Genomic DNA, 15,301 nt, shown 5'->3' with positions numbered 1-15,301 from the left:
CCATCCCTTTCAGCTCCACCAATCTTGTGTAGTGATAAGAGGGCCATGTAGTAAACACAACTGTGTTGCATATTGAAGGTCAGCATGTTACATAGCGAAGGCTGGGGTGTTGTGTAGTGAAAGCTAGGGTGTTGTGTAGTGAAGGGTAGGGTGTTGTGTATTGAAAGCTAGGGTGTTGTGTAGTGAAGGCTAGGGTGTTGCATAGTGAAGGCTAGGGTGTTGTGTAGTGAAGCGTAGGGTGTTGTGTAGTGAAGGCTAGGGTGTTGTGTAGTGAAGGCTAGGGTGTTGTGTAGTGAAGGCCAGGGTGTTGTGTAGTGAAGGCTAGGGTGTTGTGTAGTGAAGGCTAGGGTGTTGTGTAGTGAAGGCTAGGGTGTTGTGTAGTGAAGGCTAGGGTGTTGTGTAGTGAAGCATAGGGTGTTGTGTAGTGAAGGCTAGGGTGTTGTGTAGTGAAGGCTAGGGTGTTGTGTAGTGAAGGCTAGGGTGTTGTGTAGTGAAGGCTAGGGTGTTGTGTAGTGAAGGCTAGGGTGTTGTGTAGTGAAGGCCAGGGTGTTGTGTAGTGAAGGCTAGGGTGTTGTGTAGTGAAGGCTAGGGTGTTGTGTAGTGAAGGCTAGGATGTTGTGTAGTGAAGGCCAGGGTGTTGTGTAGTGAAGGCTAGGGTGTTGTGTAGTGAAGGCTAGGGTGTTGTGTAGTGAAGGCTAGGGTGTTGTGTAGTGAAGGCTAGGGTGTTGTGTAGTGAAGGCTAGGGTGTTGTGTAGTGAAGGCTAGGGTGTTGTGTAGTGAAGGCCAGGGTGTTGTGTAGTGAAGGCTAGGGTGTTGTGTAGTGAAGGCTAGGGTGTTGTGTAGTGAAGGCTAGGGTGTTGTGTAGTGAAGGCTAGGGTGTTGTGTAGTGAAGGCTAGGGTGTTGTGTAGTGAAGGCTAGGGTGTTGTGTAGTGAAGGCCAGGGTGTTGTGTAGTGAAGGCTAGGGTGTTGTGTAGTGAAGGCTAGGGTGTTGTGTAGTGAAGGCCAGGGTGTTGTGTAGTGAAGGCTAGGGTGCTGTGTAGTGAAGGCTAGGGTGTTGTGTAGTGAAGGCTAGGGTGTTGTGTAGTGAAGGCTAGGGTGTTGTGTAGTGAAGGCCAGGATGTTGTGTAGTGAAGCGTAGGGTGTTGTGTAGTGAAGGCTAGGGTGTTGTGTAGTGAAGGCTAGGGTGTTGTGTAGTGAAGCATAGGGTGTTGTGTAGTGAAGGCTAGGGTGTTGTGTAGTGAAGGCTAGGGTGTTGTGTAGTGAAGGCTAGGGTGTTGTGTAGTGAAGGCTGGGGTGTTGTGTAGTGAAGGCTAGGGTGTTGTGTATTGAAGGTAAGTGTACTCACCTAGCTGTGGTTGCAGGGGTCGATTCACAGCTCCTGGCCCCACCTCGTCACTAGCCACTACTAGGTCACTCTTCCTGCTCCATGAACTTTATCATACCTCTTTTAAAAGCTATGTATGGATCCTGCCTCTACTTCATCACTTTCCAGATTATTCCACTTCCTGACAACTCTGTAACTGAAGAAATACTTCCTAACATCCCTGTGATTCATCTTAGTCTTCAACATCCAACTGTGACCCCTAGTTGCTGTGTCCCATCTCTGGAATATCCTGTCTCTGTCCACCTTGTCGATTCCTCTCAGTTGTGTGTTGTATATTGAAGGGAAGTGTGTTGTGTAGTGAGAGTATGTTGTGTATTGAAGGTGTGCTGTGCATTGAAAATGTGTTGTATATTGAAGGTAACTGGTCATTTGTTCATTAATTACCTTTCTTATTTTACGTATGATTGTGGCTAACTGCATAAGAAGTCCTACTTAACAGTCTATATCTAGATCTTAAGTAACAGTTAAGCAGTGATTAGTCACATGTAATTCATTGCATAATTAGTGGCTTTCTTTTGTGCCTACCAATTTTTTAATACATGTAAACAACATTATTTGTACTGCATAAAGAAATCATCTTTTTATAGTACTGTAAGGTAAGTGTGTTATGTACTGAAGGTATATACTGTAGTGAAGATAAGTAAGTGTACTGATTAGTGAAGGTGTGTTGTGTACTGAAGATAAGTGTGTGGTGTACTAAGGGTGTGTTTGTTTGGTGTGTACTGTATAGTCTGCAGGTCAAAACAGACTAGAGATGCATTACAGAATTCTTCAGTACAACCACTGACATCAGTGGAAGAGCCTCAACCACCTACCTCAGCTAACAATTCACAACCTGCTGCCACCTCAGTCCAATAGGGCTACCCTATCTCCCTCTGCTCCTTGAAAAGTCAACATACACTAGCAACCAGACTAAAATAAGAAATATTATTTATGTAACCTTCATAGTTATAACTATTGTATTAACTATAACACTTCACCACAATAACCTGCAATTACATTATTGTTTTTTTTTACAATTTTGAGATGTACAATAAATCTGGTTGGGTTTTCTATAAGTCTCAGGAATGTACAGTGGAGGGCACAGCTAACTGAAAAGTTAGCTTCGCTAACTGCTAATCCACTAACTAAAAAATTAGCTCCACTAATGCTAAACCGCTAAACAACCAAAAAAATTTGCTAACCACTAACTTTTTCACATTAGTTCAGATTCGGTTTAGTTTTTTGGTCTTTTACTTTAAAGACTTCCAGAATAGACCTGGAGAGCTTCCTGATAAGATATAGAATGTCAAAGTCATATGATGATTAAGTGCCAACTAATAATGAGGTTAATGTATCATGAACACGTTAGAAAGACAAAAATCTTAGTAGATTTCGAGACTATTATTTTAATAACTTTCTAATGTGGTTAAGATTGAAAAAACTGAAAACCCACACAGTACCACCACAGAAATTGTAAACATAAAGGTTTTAATGAGACAAAATTCCCCCAAAATAAAGACTGATAAAAAGTGAAATTTTGTTAATTTTTTAGGCTAATGGAAAGGACAGTGTAGCAAACATTACTTATCTTTAATATTTGTGTACATATAAGTACCAGTGTTGTAAAGTAACAAAGTAAAACTACTTGAGTACTGTACTTAAGTAACTTTTTTTGGTGTTTACTTTTTAAAAAGTACTGAAATTGTTCACTACTTTTACTTAGGTACTGAAGCCTGCTATTATTTTTACTTCACTACAATATGATAACGATACGTTACTCGCTACATCACCAGTAATTTTTGAAAAGTAAACATCGAGGAAAGTTAATCAAGTACAGTACTCAGGTACTTTTGCTTCATTACTTTACATCACTGGGAAAGGTACTATCATAACTTGCAATACCCACAAAAATTAAGAAAATATCCCTTGACTTGAGGACAAGATAGTCATCCAGGTGGAGCCAAGGGTTCTGCGACTCCTGGCCCTCAGCCTGACCAACCTCTGCTTCAACCATAGCCGCTGCAGACTCCTCAACAACATCCTCAGGCCGAACAGAAACATCTCCCCTGTTCATAACAATAAGTGACAACGCACCCTGGTGATCGCTGACACTGTAAGACTATAACAATGCTGCTCAGATGTTGTGCAAGAAAGGTATGCAATACCGACAAGATGAAAGTTAAGATACATGTGCAACATCTGGGTTGTACATGATGTCTATTTACCCAGATGTTGCACATGTCTTAACTTTCATCTTGTTGGTATTGCATACCTTTCTTGCACAACTTGTCAGACACTGCAACATCATGGAATCTTGATTCTAAGGACATGTACATAACCTTCACGACTTCTATAACTAACTCATCTCTTTGGGTAGGACCTACTTCCACTGGGGAATCCTGCCTACCAGTGACTATGCCCTTGTCTGCTACATGTCCCATTTCCACCTGATGTTAGTATATAAGCGCCAGGCTCCTTGCCTCTGCTTCAGAATCTCCACAACTACGGTGATCTTCACACCAACTCCAAGGTTGAGGGACTGATTACCTCATCTTCTCTATATAGTTCTACTGTCTTCAAGTTTTATGTCCTGGAATTTGTATTGATAAAGCCACTGGATGGCGAAACGTCTACAATAAAGATACCCAGATGTTGCACATGTGTCTTAACTTTCATCTTGCTCAGATGTTGCTGCTGCTGGGTTGACAAGTCACTTTTACATGTAGTCAGCCAATAGCGTGCCTGACTTTTGGAGAACCGCCCACAACAGACAGGAACAAACACATGCACCGTTGAAAAGGCATTGCTTTCCGACTATCAACAGCGTATAATTTTTTTTTTAGCAAGCTCAAAATTTACATGGAGTTCACCTGGAAGTTAGTGGAACTTTATTTAGCAGAAGGTAATTGGTCCACTAATGGTTTCCAAAGTTAGCGGAAATGCTAATTCGCTAAACAAAAAGCCAGTTCCACTAATTAGCGGTTAGCGGAACTGTGCCCACCACTGGAAATATAAACCTTCCCCCCCATTATGTAGACAGGAAGAAAGTTAAGGCTAATGAGAATAATTTAGCATTTTAAGGCTGTTTTGTGAAAGATGAGTTATGGCAAACTGTTAGGGTATACCTGGGTGGCCTCAGCATGAGACCAGATCACCTGTGTTGTGGAGGCTGCAGTACTATGTCAAAATCATAATCTTAAATTTAACATGATACAATGTTTGTACAGAGATAAATGATACATAGGTGTGCATGCTGAAAGCTCATTATTATGTAGAACATTTCAGGCAAACTTGAGACTTTCTTAAAACAATGACTGATTAGTTACATATACAGTTGACCCCTAAACGAAGAAGGGGAGGGGGTTTTAGGGCATCGCCCCCTCCCCCCGCAGTCGAAAATCCACATAAAACGTTTGACCCCCCCCTAGTAATGTCTTACTGTTGACCAGAAAACTCACCTGATAACACAAACAGTCGATTAACACACATCTGGTATATTTTATGCATTACATACCGGTAACTCAGTCAAAATGTCAAATATGGAGGGGGTGGTATAGGTTGAGTCAGTGTAGCAGAGTGCAGGTAATATGTCAGTAATATTGTGCACCACCAGCAGCACCACCACCAGATAAAACCTTCATCAGTGTTGTCACTACACCTGACAACAACAACAACAACACTACAACAACAATAATGGTTTTACCTGGAGTTTACCTGGAGAGAGTTTCGGGGGTCAACGCCCCCGCAGCCCGGTCTGTGACCAGGCCTCCTGGTGGATCAGCGCCTGATCAACCAGGCTGTCACGCAAACCAACGTACGAGCCACAGCCCGGCTGATCAGGAACTGACTTTAGGTGCTTGTCCAGTGCCAGCTTGAAGACTGCCAGGGGTCTGTTGGTAATCCCCCTTATGTGTGCTGGGATGCAGTTGAACAGTCTCGGGCCCCTGACACTTATTGTATGGTCTCTTAACGTGCTAGTGACACCCCTGCTTTTCATTGGGGGGATGGTGCATCGTCTGCCAAGTCTTTTGCTTTCGTAGTGAGTGATTTTCGTGTGCAAGTTCGGTACTAGTCCCTCTAGGATTTTCCAGGTGTATATAATCATGTATCTCTCCCTCCTGCGTTCCAGGGAATACAGGTTTAGAAACCTCAAGTGCTCCCAGTAATTGAGGTGTTTTATCTCCGTTATGCGCGCCGTGAAAGTTCTCTGTACATTTTCTAGGTCGGCAATTTCACCTGCCTTGAAAGGTGCTGTTAGAGTGCAGCAATATTCCAGCCTAGATAGAACAAGTGACCTGAAGAGTGTCATCATGGGCTTGGCCTCCCTAGTTTTGAAGGTTCTCATTATCCATCCTGTCATTTTTCTAGCAGATGCGATTGATACAATGTTATGGTCCTTGAAGGTGAGATCCTCCGACATAATCACTCCCAGGTCTTTGACGTTGGTGTTTCGCTCTATTTTGTGGCCAGAATTTGTTTTGTACTCTGATGAAGATTTAATTTCCTCATGTTTACCATATCTGAGTAATTGAAATTTCTCATCGTTGAACTTCATATTGTTTTCTGCAGCCCACTGAAAGATTTGGTTGATGTCCGCCTGGAGCCTTGCAGTGTCTGCAATGGAAGACACTGTCATGCAGATTCGGGTGTCATCTGCAAAGGAAGACACGGTGCTGTGGCTGACATCCTTGTCTATGTCGGATATGAGGATGAGGAACAAGATGGGAGCTAGTACTGTGCCTTGTGGAACAGAGCTTTTCACCGTAGCTGCCTCGGACTTTACTCTGTTGACGACTACTCTCTGTGTTCTGTTAGTGAGGAAATTATAGATCCATCGACCGACTTTTCCTGTTATTCCTTTAGTGCGCATTTTGTGCGCTATTACGCCATGGTCACACTTGTCGAAGGCTTTTGCAAAGTCTGTATATATTACATCTGCATTCTTTTTGTCTTCTAGTGCATTTAGGACCTTGTCGTAGTGATCCAGTAGTTGAGACAGACAGGAGCGACCTGTTCTAAACCCATGTTGCCCTGGGTTGTGTAACTGATGGGTTTCTAGATGGGTGGTGATCTTGCTTCTTAGGACCCTTTCAACAAGAGTGTTTGTTGTGCAGGATAATAATGGTAGTAGTAGTGATGGTGGTAGTAATAAAGAACAATAATGGTGGTGTCAACAAGAGTGTTTGTTGTGCAGGATAATAATGGTAGTAGTAGTGATGGTGGTAGTAATAAAGAACAATAATGGTGTCAACAAGAGTGTTTGTTTGTGCAGGATAATAATGGTAGTAGTAGTGATGGTGGTAGTAATAAAGAACAATAATGGTAGTATCAACAAGGGTGTTTGTTGTGCAGGATAATAATGGTAGTAGTAGTGATGGTGGTAGTAATAAAGAACAATAATGGTGGTGGTGATGGTGGTAGTAATAAAGAACAATAATGGTCGTGTCAACAAGAGTGTTTGTTGTGCAGGATAATAATGGTAGTAGTAGTGATGGTGGTAGTAATAAAGAACAATAATAGTGGTGTCAACAAGAGTGTTTGCTGTGCAGGATAATAATGGTAGTAGTAGTGATGGTGGTAGTAATAAAGAACAATAATGGTGGTGTCAACAAGAGTGTTTGCTGTGCAGGATAATAATGGTAGTAGTAGTGATGGTGGTAGTAATAAAGAACAATAATGGTGGTGTCAACAAGTGTGTTTGTTGTGCAGGATAATAATGGTAGTAGTAGTGATGGTGGTAGTAATAAAGAACAATAATGGTGGTGTCAACAAGAGTGTTTGTTGTGCAGGATAATAATGGTAGTAGTAGTGATGGTGGTAGTAATAAAGAACAATAATGGTGGTGTCAACAAGTGTGTTTGTTGTGCAGGATAATAATGGTAGTAGTAGTGATGGTGGTAGTAATAAAGAACAATAATGGTGGTGTCAACAAGAGTGTTTGTTGTGCAGGATAATAATGGCTGCGACTGACCTGCTCTTCTCTCTTTCCTTCCTTGCTGGTAACTCAGTCAAAATGTCAAATATGGAGGGGGTGGTATAGGTTGAGTCAGTGTAGCAGAGTGCAGGTAATATGTCAGTAATATTGTGCACCACCAGCAGCAGCACCACCACCAGCAGCAGCAGCAGCAGATAAAACCTTCATCACTGTTGTTGTTGTTGTTGTTGGGTTATCAGGGCCACTGACACCATGAGCCGTATCGAGTCCGGTTTCTCGATGGTAATAATAATATTCAAATTTCAAATTCAAATTCAAAGTTTATTCTCTATAAGGATTACAATGCTGAGTTTACAGAATTTGGTTATTGTGTGGTTTACATGTAGTAAAATAATGATTACAGAGTGTACCACTAGAACACCTAGCATGGCTAGGCATTTCTATGTAAAGGTTACAAATTGTAATTACAATTTTGATTTGCTAAGTACCTTTGTAAACTGTGAGTTCATTACCTTTGTAAATTGTGAGTTCATTACCTTTGTAAATTGTGAGTTCATTACCTTTGTAAATTGTGAGTTCATTACCTCTGTAACTTGCTCAGCTATCAAAACTTTGGAGTTCAGTCCCTGGACCAATTATGTACCTTTGTAATCTTTTGACTACCGCCCACAGGATGGGTATAAGAGATAAGATAAGATTTCGTTCGGATTTTTAACCCCGGAGGGTTAGCCACCCAGGATAACCCAAGAAAGTCAGTGCGTCATCGAGGACTGTCTAACTTATTTCCATTGGGGTCCTTAATCTTGTCCCCCAGGATGCGACCCACACCAGTCGACTAACACCCAGGTACCTATTTGCTGCTAGGTGAACAGGACAACAGGTGTAAGGAAACGTGTCGAAATGTTTCCACCCGCCGGGAATCGAACCCGGGCCCTCCGTGTGTGAAGCGGGAGCTTTAGCCACCAGGCATAATAAACATATTAAACTAAGTACAAAGATAGCCACTATCATTCCCAGGCATTTCTAGCAAACTAATCCTAATGTATAGTAACTAATTAAAACTAGATAAGAGAATAGTATATAGTAATTATACTTAAAACTAAACATGGAATAGTGCTTAGCTGTTTTACAATCTTATTTGGACCTAATAAATCTTATGCATACTTAGTACAAAATCGAATTTATAAGGAATGGTGCAGGTGGCAATATTTTATGGAATGGCAGAATTAAAATCCAGGTGGTCACATGATAAAACTAGTCAGTAAATGTCGTGTCGTATGAGGCGACTAAAATGCCGGGAGCAATGGGCTAGTAACCCCTTCTCCTGTAGACATTTACTAAAAAAGAGAAGAAGAAAAACTTTATAAAACTGGGATGCTTGAATGTGCGTGGATGTAGTGCGGATGACAAGAAACAGATGATTGCTGATGTTATGAATGAAAAGAAGTTGGATGTCCTGGCCCTAAGAGAAACAAAGCTGAAGGGGGTAGGGGAGTTTCAGTGGGGGGAAATAAATGGGATTAAATCTGGAGTATCTGAGAGAGTTAGAGCAAAGGAAGGGGTAGCAGTAATGTTGAAGGATCAGTTATGGAAGGAGAAAAGAGAATATGAATGTGTAAATTCAAGAATTATATGGATTAAAGTAAAGGTTGGATGCGAAAAGTGGATCACAATAAGCGTGTATGCACCTGGAGAAGAGGGGAATGTAGAGGAGAGAGAGAGATTTTGGGAGATGTTAAGTGAATGTATAGGAGCCTTTGAACCAAGTGAGAGAGTAATTGTGGTAGGGGACCTGAATGCTAAAGTAGGAGAAACTTTTAGAGAGGGTGTGGTAAGTAAGTTTGGGGTGCCAGGTGTAAATGATAATGAGAGCCCTTTGATTGAACTTTGTATAGAAAGGGGTTTAGTTATAGGTAATACATATTTTAGGAAAAAGAGGATAAATAAGTATACAAGATATGATGTAGGGCGAAATGACAGTAGTTTGTTGGATTATGTATTGGTAGATAAAAGACTGTTGAGTAGACTTCAGGATGTACATGTTTATAGAGGGGCCACAGATATATCAGATCACTTTCTAGTTGTAGCTACACTGAGAGTAAAAGGTAGATGGGATACAAGGAGAATAGAAGCATCAGGGAAGAGAGAGGTGAAGGTTTATAAACTAAAAGAGGAGGCAGTTAGGGTAAGATATAAACAGCTATTGGAGGATATATGGGCTAATGAGAGCATAGGCAATGGGGTCAAAGAGGTATGGGGTAGGTTTAAAAATGTAGTGTTTGAGTGTTCAGCAGAAGTTTGTGGTTACAGGAAGGTGGGTGCGGGAGGGAAGAGGAGCGATTGGTGGAATGATGATGTAAAGAGAGTAGTAAGGGAGAAAAAGTTAGCATATGAGAAGTTTTTACAAAGTAGAAGTGATGCAAGGAGGGAAGAGTATATGGAGAAAAAGAGGGAGGTTAAGAGAGTGGTGAAGCAATGTAAAAAGAGAGCAAATGAGAGAGTGGGTGAGATGTTATCAACAAATTTTGTTGAAAATAAGAAAAAGTTTTGGAGTGAGATTAACAAGTTAAGGAAGCCTAGAGAACAAATGGTTTTGTCAGTTAAAAATAGGAGAGGAAAGTTATTAAATGGAGAGTTAGAGGTATTGGGAAGATGGAGGGAATATTTTGAGGAATTGTTAAATGTTGATGAAGATAGGGAAGCTGTGATTTCGTGTATAGGACAAGGAGGAATAACATCTTGTAGGAGTGAGGAAGAGCCAGTTGTGAGTGTGGGGGAAGTTCGTGAGGCAGTAGGTAAAATGAAAGGGGGTAAGGCAGCCGGGATTGATTACCTGGAGTTTACCTGGAGAGAGTTTCGGGGATAAAGATAGAAATGTTAAAAGCAGGTGGGGATATAGTTTTGGAGTGGTTGGTGCAATTATTTAATAAATGTATGGAAGAGGGTAAGGTACCTAGGGATTGGCAGAAAGCATGCATAGTTCCTTTGTATAAAGGCAAAGGGGACAAAAGAGAGTGCAAAAATTATAGGGGGATTAGTTTGCTGAGTGTACCTGGTAAAGTGTATGTTTACCTGGAGTTTACCTGGAGAGAGTTCCGGGGGTCAACGCCCCCGCGGCCCGGTCTGTGACCAGGCCTCCTGGTGGATCAGAGCCTGATCAACCAGGCTGTTGCTGCTGGCTGCACGCAAACCAACGTACGAGCCACAGCCCGGCTGATCAGGAACTGACTTTAGGTGCTTGTCCAGTGCCAGCTTGAAGACTGCCAGGGGTCTGTTGGTAATCCCCCTTATGTGTGCTGGGAGGCAGTTGAACAGTCTCGGGCCCCTGACACTTATTGTATGGTCTCTTAACGTGCTAGTGACACCCCTGCTTTTCATTGGGGGGATGGTGCATCGTCTGCCAAGTCTTTTGCTTTCGTAGTGAGTGATTTTCGTGTGCAAGTTCGGTACTAGTCTAGGATTTTCCAGGTGTATATAATCATGTATCTCTCCCTCCTGCGTTCCAGGGAATACAGGTTTAGGAACCTCAAGCGCTCCCAGTAATTGAGGTGTTTTATCTCCGTTATGCGCGCCGTGAAAGTTCTCTGTACATTTTCTAGGTCGGCAATTTCACCTGCCTTGAAAGGTGCTGTTAGTGTGCAGCAATATTCCAGCCTAGATAGAACAAGTGACCTGAAGAGTGTCATCATGGGCTTGGCCTCCCTAGTTTTGAAGGTTCTCATTATCCATCCTGTCATTTTTCTAGCAGATGCGATTGATACAATGTTATGGTCCTTGAAGGTGAGATCCTCCGACATGATCACTCCCAGGTCTTTGACGTTGGTGTTTCGCTCTATTTTGTGGCCAGAATTTGTTTTGTACTCTGATGAAGATTTAATTTCCTCATGTTTACCATATCTGAGTAATTGAAATTTCTCATCGTTGAACTTCATATTGTTTTCTGCAGCCCACTGAAAGATTTGGTTGATGTCCGCCTGGAGCCTTGCAGTGTCTGCAATGGAAGACACTGTCATGCAGATTCGGGTGTCATCTGCAAAGGAAGACACGGTGCTGTGGCTGACATCCTTGTCTATGTCGGATATGAGGATGAGGAACAAGATGGGAGCGAGTACTGTGCCTTGTGGAACAGAGCTTTTCACCGTAGCTGCCTCGGACTTTACTCTGTTGACGACTACTCTCTGTGTTCTGTTAGTGAGGAAATTATAGATCCATCGACCGACTTTTCCTGTTATTCCTTTAGCACGCATTTTGTGCGCTATTACGCCATGGTCACACTTGTCGAAGGCTTTTGCAAAGTCTGTATATATTACATCTGCATTCTTTTTGTCTTCTAGTGCATTTAGGACCTTGTCGTAGTGATCCAATAGTTGAGACAGACAGGAGCGACCTGTTCTAAACCCATGTTGCCCTGGGTTGTGTAACTGATGGGTTTCTAGATGGGTGGTGATCTTGCTTCTTAGGACCCTTTCAAAGATTTTTATGATATGGGATGTTAGTGCTATTGGTCTGTAGTTCTTTGCTGTTGCTTTACTGACCCCTTTGTGGAGTGGGGCTATGTCTGTTGTTTTTAGTAACTGTGGGACGATCCCCGTGTCCATGCTCCCTCTCCATAGGATGGAAAAGGCTCGTGATAGGGGCTTCTTGCAGTTCTTGATGAACACGGAGTTCCATGAGTCTGGCCCTGGGGCAGAGTGCATGGGCATGTCGTTTATCGCCTGTTCGAAGTCATTTGGCGTCAGGATAACATCGGATAGGCTTGCGTTAATCAAATTTTGTGGCTCTCTCACAAAGAATTAGTTTTGATCTTCGACTCTCAGTCTGGTTAGCGGCTTGCTAAAAACTGAGTCATATTGGGACTTGAGTAGCTCACTCATTTCCTTGCTGTCATCTGTGTAGGACCCATCTTGTTTAAGTAGGGACCCAATACTGGACGTTGTTCTCGACTTTGATTTGGCATAGGAGAAGAAATACTTTGGGTTTCTTTCGATTTCATTTATGGCTTTTAGTTCTTCCCGCGATTCCTGACTCCTAAAGGATTCCTTTAGCTTAAGTTCGATGCTTGCTATTTCTCTGACCAGTGTCTCCCTACGCATTTCAGGTATATTGACCTCTTTTAGCCGGTCTGTTATTCTTTTCCGTCGCCTGTAAAGGGAGCGCCTGTCTCTTTCTATTTTACATCTACTCCTCCTTTTTCTCAGAGGAATAAGCCTTGTGCATACATCGAGTGCCACCAAGTTAATCTGTTCTAGGCATAAGTTGGGGTCTGTGTTGCTTAGTATATCTTCCCAGCTTATATCGGTTAGGACTTGGTTTACTTGGTCCCACTTTATGTTTTTGTTATTGAAGTTGAATTTGGTGAATGCTTCCTCGTGACTAGTCTCATTATGTCGGTCTGGGGCTCCGCGCATACATGTCTGAACCTCAATTATGTTGTGATCTGAGTATATTGTTTTTGATATGGTGACATTTCTTATCAGATCATCATTGTTAGTGAAGATGAGGTCTAGTGTATTCTCCAGTCTAGTAGGCTCTATTATTTGCTGGTTTAAATTGAATTTTGTGCAGAGATTTAAAAGCTCGTGTGAGTGTGAGTTTTCATCAGCTATCAAAACTTTGGAGTCCAGTCCCTGGACCAATTATGTACCTCTGTAATCTTTTGACTACCGCCCACAGGATGGGTATGGGGTGCATAATAAACATATTAAACTAACTAAGCTGCCTCCTGGTGTTATTACTGCAACAATATTATTTGCTATATTCCTCCATTTTAGGTGCCTTAAGTTGAAATCCCCCAGGAGCAAGATGTTGGGTGCAGGAGCTGGAAGATTTTCCAGACAGTGGTCAATTTTTAACAGCTGTTCCTGGAATTGCTGGGATGTTGCAGCCGGAGGCTTGTAAACTACCACAATGACTAGGTTTTGGTTCTCGACCTTTACTGCTAAAACTTCCACTACATCATTTGAGGCATTAAGCAGTTCTGTGCAAACAAGTGACTCTGCAATGTACAGGCCAACCCCCCCCCCCTTTTGCCTGTTCACTCTATCACATCTGTAGAGGTTGTAACCTGGGATCCATATTTCGTTATCCAAGTGATCCTTTATGTGGGTCTCAGTGAAAGCCGCGAACATTGCCTTTGCCTCTGCAAGCAGTCCACGGATGAAAGGTATTTTGTTGTTTGTTGCTGGCTTTAGACCCTGTATATTTGCAAAGAAGAATGTTATCGGACTGGTGGTATTGTTGGTACTGGGGGGGGATTTTTTTTCCGACATTAGTATCTGTATCTGTTGGTTTGGAGTGGAGGCCATCGAGTGTGGTTCCACTCCAGGAATGACTGGATTTGGTGTACGATTTCTGCCATTTCCTGCCAGTTTTTTTTCCTTCCTGGCACTAAAAACCTCTCCCTCTTGAGTGGCTGTGGCTACCCAGGTTTTCCCATGGCCTGGATGTTTTGTATCTTTTTGTCCCCTTTAGATGGTATGCCTGGCAATTTAAGTTATAGCACAGTCTTTCCTGTATTGAAGAGGTACACAGTTCAGGGTGAAAAAGCTTACAGGAAGGGAGTTTGAATTTTCCTGTTGTCATATGGGCATGACATTTTCTAGGGTGGTCATAGTTGCACGTCCATCTGTTTTTCCAGATTTCCCATGCCTGCAGATACCAAGTGCATAGTATGTGCACAGGCTTGGTTTCCGTTTGCCTTGGGTTTCTGTGACTGTATTCCCTGTTGGTGCATGTTTTGCTGTCTTACTCCTATCCTCCCTAGCACCAACAATGGAGCTCCCACCAGTTGTTTTTGGTAATATATCCTCACTATTGCTAGTGGAGTCCTCTTGTTTGCTATTTCCTGCGGTATTTCTAGTTTGCAATATTGGTTTTATCTTATCTTTGACTACACTTGTTTCCCCACTACGGCTCCTGTCCCCTATGAGGTCATTTATATGTATTCCTTCCTGCGTATAATTCCCAACTACCTGGACAAAATCTCCAGCTTCACCATTACTGTCTCCAGGACAGCACCTCCAGCTTCACCATTACTGTCTCCCAGGAGAGCACTATCAGCCCCACATTTACTGACTACCAGGACTTCACCTCCAGCCTTACAGTTTCTGACTACATGGCCAGTATCAAGGGCAGTACCATTCAGCCCAGACTTTTTATGTTTCCATCTGTTGTAGAAAGCTTCCAGGTTTTCTATGAAAGCAGCTTTGATGTTATCCTCTTTTAATACCCTTGTGATTTTAGTCCACAGATTTATCTCATTTGGGCATACCCAAAAAGACTTCCCTGTTTTAATACTGCTTGTAGCTAGTTCTTGGATATCTGCACAAGGGGCGTGACACCAATTTCCACAAAAAATTACAATTTATCCATGTGGAAGCCCGTTTGTTTGATTGACCACAGACTACACAGAGCTTCATAATGATTTGAATGGTTGATTTACTGTAATTCTACTAGCAACCTCTTGAATATTCTATTAATAACCTCCTTAAATGAAGCTCTAGCTATTTGTATTTCTGTTTCTAACTGTTTTTGTATATTGGACAGCTTACCGTGCACGTTCCTGATTTATATTTATTGTTTGTGTTTGATAAGGGCGCCTACAACCCCATCCGTTTACAGTCTGCTTTATTGTCCAACGAATCCGTTTGAAACCAGTCAAGAGTTCGGACCAGTCAAGGGTTCGGACCAGTCAGGGGTTCGAACCAGTCGATCTGGTCTGATTAGTGGGTCACTTATTTAAAACATATTGATCGGTGATTTGAGCTAACACATGAAGGATCTACTGGAAATTATCTACCCGAGTAATATGTGATTTGATTGATACAAAAGTATAACTTGCGTGTTGAAGAACCGGTGACTGCTGGCAACTCCTACAATGACGAACGGTCGACCTCAACCCTTGTTTATCAATCGCTGTATCTAGCTTTTCTATTTTTTTTCCATCTCCACCACAATAAATGCTATATTATCACTATAGTTGACTGGTGGAAATTTGGAG

The 15,301-nt window shown here is 42.2% G+C and overlaps 1 protein-coding gene across 2 annotated transcripts in view; it reads right to left on the bottom strand.

The window, feature by feature from the left end:
* LOC128700470 (zinc finger protein 850) overlaps positions 1-7,537 on the bottom strand; it is a 31,479-nt gene extending 23,942 nt beyond the window's left edge. For both annotated transcript variants that reach the window (XM_070098979.1, XM_070098981.1), the window contains exon 1: positions 7,339-7,537. The gene's annotated coding sequence lies outside the window, so the exon portion shown is untranslated. The remainder of the gene's footprint in view (positions 1-7,338) is intronic.
* Between the last annotated feature and the right edge of the window lie 7,764 nt (positions 7,538-15,301).

This window comes from Cherax quadricarinatus, chromosome 65, assembly GCF_038502225.1.
Source record: "Cherax quadricarinatus isolate ZL_2023a chromosome 65, ASM3850222v1, whole genome shotgun sequence".
NCBI lineage: Eukaryota > Metazoa > Arthropoda > Malacostraca > Decapoda > Parastacidae > Cherax > Cherax quadricarinatus.
This window is presented reverse-complemented; position numbering and strand designations above follow the sequence as displayed.